The sequence below is a fragment of the Diadema antillarum genome, unplaced genomic scaffold (assembly GCF_040938485.1).
Source record: "Diadema antillarum isolate AM-2024a unplaced genomic scaffold, OU_Dant_1.0 seq00001630_RagTag, whole genome shotgun sequence".
NCBI lineage: Eukaryota > Metazoa > Echinodermata > Echinoidea > Diadematoida > Diadematidae > Diadema > Diadema antillarum.
Window position 1 is genome coordinate 416,252 of NW_027272339.1, and position 6,033 is coordinate 422,284.

The following is a 6,033-nucleotide window of genomic DNA, read 5'->3' on the forward strand; positions in this document are numbered from 1 at the left end:
AAAAACAACAACAAACAAACATGCAGCTGGACTTCCTATTAAAATTTCCCGTGACGTCATCCTAGCAGCCCATTAATGTAAGATCCCCTAAATGATTAGACCTAGCTTAAAATAAAACCGTCCTTTGATGATTGATATCAGTTATTTACCATCTGCTTTGGGGGAGAATGTTTCAAGACTAATTAAGAGAAGCGTTTGCAAAGTGTACCAGTCGTTTAATGCCTAATCATCATTTTGGTGTGCTAGTTCCTCTCCCTCCCCTCTCTTTTCTTTATTTGTTCTGATTCCGACCATCTTGGGAAATCGTTGGAATTAAAATGTGTAATTCATGACCAATTTTCGTCAAACAAGTGTGGAGATACACCCTTGCAGACAGCAGCAAAACAAGATGGGTCGATATTTCACCCATGTTCTTGTCAGAGCAAACGATTGAGCTGGTTACAGTTCGTTATTTCGAAGATTCGTTAATCAAAAAAATGAAATAAAGTTCCTTAAAGGGGAAATCCAGTCCAAACATAAGTTAGTCTGATAATATATAGTAAAAATTTAATTTTGATCGAAATCGGATGAAAAATGAGGAAGTTATGACATTTTGAAGTTTCGCTATTTTTTCGGGAAACAGTTCTTGAACGGTCAATATGAATATGCAAAGTGGCAAAGTGAGCATGTCATTCCCTCACAACTTTTTCATTTAAACGAAATTATGCCCGAGGCTCAAATCCTCGTATATATAACTGATCACTATTCTGAAGTTATTCAACCAGGAATAACATCATGTTTCAGACTTCAATGACAGAAACATTGAATTTTCGTCATTTTTTTTTTGTACACGATCAATGGAAAATTGTGAGATTATGACATGGTTAGCTCACTCATTCACATATTCAAGTCCACTGCACAAAAAGTGTTTTGCAGAAATTAGCAAAACTTCAAATGTCATAACTTCCGTATTTTTCATCCGATTTCAGTCAAATTTTTACCGTTAAACTTATGAGGTTTTACTCTTTTTTATCAGACTAACTTATATTTGAACTGGATTTTTTCCTTTAAAGGGTACAGTACGCACATTCATTTCGTTTTCGGACCAACGAACCTTCGCAATAACGAACTTTATTTCATTTTTGGAACAACGAACCTTCGGAATTACAATAAGCCTTCGAACAACGAATATTGCCACAAATTTTTGAATTAGGGAACCCTTTTTCATTTTCGGATTAACGAGTAAACGAATATTGCCACATTTAATGTTCGTATTAACGAATCTATTTCATTTTCGGATTTACGAGTACTTAGGTATTATAGGATTTTGTGTGTTTTGGAATAACAAACCCTCGGAATAACGAATCTTATTTCATGTTCGGATTAACGAACTTTCTGAATGAGAACATCACCCAATTGATCATATATTTAGATGCCTATTTGCTGCTTGAATTTCATTTCCCCATCGAATCCTGGGAGAACTTTTTAACAAACATTTTCTTCTTGTCATCCTGAAATTGGTACCTCAGAATATCAGCTTATAAGCTTGGAGGATTATAGACTGAACTGGTTGAGTTTGTCATATCTTCACAATATCAGGAAAGAAATGCCGCGGCCTATACACATTAGCCAAACTGACTTTACAAAGAATCTTATTCTAAAACAGTGTTGACGAATTGAAGATCATTAACAACTCAGAAATTTAGAGGCTTTTGAAATTCTGCGACTGAAACAAAGAATCATATTCTTTGAACCACAAAGGGCTCAAAAGAGAGAGTTGTTATTGTTGTTGGTGGTGGTGTTGTTGTTGTTGTTTTGTGTACAATAATTATAAGACACTATGAGTATCAAAAATTATTATGCAAAGCAGAATGAGGCATCAAACCACAGGAATGTGGTCTCCGTGATGTAATGGGTCAATCCTTTGCATATGGACCTCAGCTATTACAAGTTCTGCTGCCTAGGGGACCACCAACCACTTAGTGTATGTACGTACGATATTGTGTTTGCATGTTTACAAGTAAGTTGGCTTTTACTGATCATCTGAAATAGATTTCCGTTCACACGAAATGCGAAGGGTATTAGGGATTCTACATACTGCATCTGAACGTGCGAGCGTGCATTCGGATGCGGCGGACGCACTTAGCGTTTGTGTCTGATGGGGCGTGGGAGGAAGATTAGGCGCTTTCAAATGAAGGATGAAGTGTTTACAATATGGCGGTCATTTGGTGATAGCATTATACCTCGATCGATATATTACTCATCAGTGGTATGTGGGTTCCGTCACACCCTGGTATTTAGGCCATCCAAACAGTAATCCCTTTTGTTTGTACGTCCGTCTGTATAATATGTCTATCTGACTCTCCTTTTCGACCTTACTATCTGTCGGAGTATTCGCTCCTTTTCCAATCTCAATATAGAGAAGTAGAGCTAGTATAGCATGCACGCTATCTTAGATTATTGTTTCTCTGCTACTTCATTGGATTCTTCATTCTTCAATGAAATCGCAGTGAAGGAACCTTGGTAAAAGTAAAACTACTTTCAAGAGAGAAATTCTGCAGGGTGAGGTGCGATAGTGGTAGTCAAATTTGTTGGGACAACCTCCCCTCCCCTCCCCTCCAGTATCAGAAAGTGAGAAGTTCGTTCCATTGTTATCTGAGGTATAGAGCCTGTGGATCATGCCTCTGTTGAACTTGCGAAAGATAGAGGGGGAAATGTAGGAAACGAGTATATTTAGGTTTCTTTTCAATGTTGGATCAGGTTTTGCACCTATAGGGCTAGCGAAAGCGGATTTCTACAGGCCTCTAAAAACTAAACTTTGGTATTAGTCCAGGCTGCATGGCGTGTTCTCTCTGGAAGCCAAGGCGAATCGGGTGGGAGGTTATGGTCAACTCCCCCCCCCCCCTCCCCCCGAAAAGACCAAAACTTCTTGGTCTAAGCTACACTTATCCCCCCCCCCCCCCACCACCACCAACCTTTTTCGGGGCGGGGAGTTCCGATGATGAGAAAAACGACGAGTTGTCTTAATCATACATCTTCTTGTATTTTATGCCTGAATGTAATATTATATTCCTTATTCATTGTTGTTACCTCGACAAGGCACTGTATCATATCGGGGAAACAAAGCACAGAAAATATTATACATTTTCTGTTTTCAGTTTTACCACTGGCTATTGTTCTATACTGCCCCCCCCCCTCCAAAAAACAAACAAACAAACAACAAACAACAAACAAACAAACAAAAAACAAACAAAAAACGAACAAAAACGAACAAACAAACAACAATAATAATACTAATAAACAAAACACGTTCCGCCGCCCTTGGTTACCACTTTGCAATTATAGATTGATGAAATGCATCCTTTCTATTAGGCTTTTCCCTTTCATTAGATGGAATTGAATTTGAATTAATTGAACAAGAACATTCACAATTCCATGCTCTGTTCATCCGCATCCCTTTATGTTAGCGAGCAAATCTATCCCATCAAACTGAACAATAATAGACTCCTGTTACATCGTAATAATCTCATGAACGTGCATGGGCGACATCTTTCGTAAGAAAAGGAAACAACAGTGGGTGTGCAGAGGCGTCCTGTCGACACTAACGATATCGGTATTTAGTTACCTTACGTTTAATTGCCTTACGTGGCCTTGACGCACGTTTTTGTCATAACGGAGAAGTAAATTTGGCGTGTCTAACACATTTCGGATACCAAATAGACGTCCGTAATTACTGCTAACCTCCCAGTGGATTTCGACGCCGAGGAGGCGTCTAGAAGCTGGAAGTCGAGGATGCGTTTCGCCGAGATGAGGAGTACGGCATGCCAGAAGGGAATAAAACATTTATGTCCAACGCCAAAATGATTTGGCAAAAAAAAAAAAATAATAGATAAATAAATGAAATAATTGTTTGACAAAAATCCTTCGACAAAATATTTGACAGATTACTTGGTAAACACATCATTTAAGATATTCATTAGAATAATTAGAAAAAACTATTTAACAAAATTTTTAAACAAACATATGACGATAATTTGGCAAACATGTTGTGTGGTACATTCATTGAATTAAGTCAACAAAAACTGTTTCATCATTCAATACATTAGATGGCAAAATTACATTTCTGGATGACGAAACCATATCGACTCAAACAGCACTTAAACAGGTTTTGTCAAATGACATGCTGTCGAATATAATTTTGTCGAATGCAATTCATGCGATTCATTCCTTCGAAAACGAAATAAGCTTCGTTATTCCGAAGGTGTGTTATTCCGAAGGTTCGTTATTCCGAAGGTTCGTTAAATCCGAAAATGAAATAAAGGGTTCGTTATTCTTAAAAAAAAATATAAAATCAACTGAATTAAAAAATCATCATTGCCAGCAGATGAAGGAATTTGATGGCGGGTTTTACAGAGGATCATAGGCGGTTGTACTCATAATGAGCGTTGTTTTGTGAAAGTATGTAAAACTTCCTTTTAATATCTTATGTCCGACTTTCATAAAACTTCTGCAATTCTCTTTGTCTATAGATATAAAGGCTAACTCGAATAATTCTACTCTAATGTCGATTCAAAAATGGGAGTGACACCGGTCTTTAAAGAACGAATTCACGTTGACACACAATAATTAGTATTATCATCCTCAACTTTATTGCATATCTTCATAAATCCGATTTATTTGTAAAAATCTTTCTTTGAATGTAATTTTTTTTTAGATATTATACATATCATAGCTCACACAAATCATGATATAAATCAAACTCTTAGCTCTACATGTACCAGTAATGAATACAAAAGATGATATTTACAAAGCTTAGAAAACTAAGTTATGTATGCAGTATTTCAATGAAAAGAGGCAGGTGAGTTTAAATTAAAAAGAATTCAATATGCATTAAACGGTCGGGTTTAAGAAACAATTACTGGGCTGATATATTAAGTGTGATATCAAAATCCATTGATATCCCCTTAAAAAAAGAAAAACAAACAACAGCAACAATACCCTTGTACCTCCACCAAAAGAGTGTAACAACTGAAATAGTTTACAAGAATACATTTGGATTGTGTGCAGGTGTGCATGGTGAATATGTACATGCACACGTACATACGTACATTGCATTTAGATCGAATGTTCACCGAAAATGGGGATTTCCACATAATTTCAACGAAATGTACAAACTACCAAAAAAAAGAAAAAAAGAAAGAAGATTACACACACAATAAGATCCGTTTACATATTGATATGCTTTCACACACTGCACTATACCATATCTACTAGTATTCATTTGTTCGCAACGGTCCGTCAGCTATGAAGTTTCTAGCAAAGAAAATATCAAAACAAACACCAAAGATCAAAGCCGTCGAAAGTACATTTCAAATAAAGCTTATACGAGCTGAATTCAGAGAATTCAGAAACTGTCAAAAACGAAATGGAGACCACCACTCTTGGCAAGAAATTAATGCCAAGGTGCACTTTCCATTTTTTCTTTCAGTTTCATTAAACTTCTAGGCCTGAACATGGACAGAAAACTAGGTGTTAAATCGGCAATATAACTGAAAAAGAAAAGAAATGTTTTTAGGTGGAAAGACAGACAACCTAAGCCTTCAGGCTTCTTTCTCTTCGTCTAGATCTTGCCGAGTATCCTTTTCCTTTTTTTACTCACGTTTATGTTTTTATCTACAGTCCAAATGACAAACCAGAGCAATGTAAATAAGCAAAGAAGCTAAAAACTACATACTATGAAAATGTCAATTCAAGGCATATATACACATAATAACGATGATGAAATCATTTGTATTGTCAAAATGCTCGATTGGCGTTTGGAACAATGCCATGAAGTGTGGTTTTGTGAAGCGATAAATCAACAACAAGAAGCAGAAAACGAAATTGTTTTTATGGCAAGACCATCCAAACAAAACTATGTTTTGATAGACGACATAATTATGATCATCACAGAGAACACAATCGTTTTGACTAAAAATATAATATTATCAAGTCCTATAATAACTCTCCCTATTTGTCTATTGTTTTTGCTTTACGTCTCAAATTCACTTTATA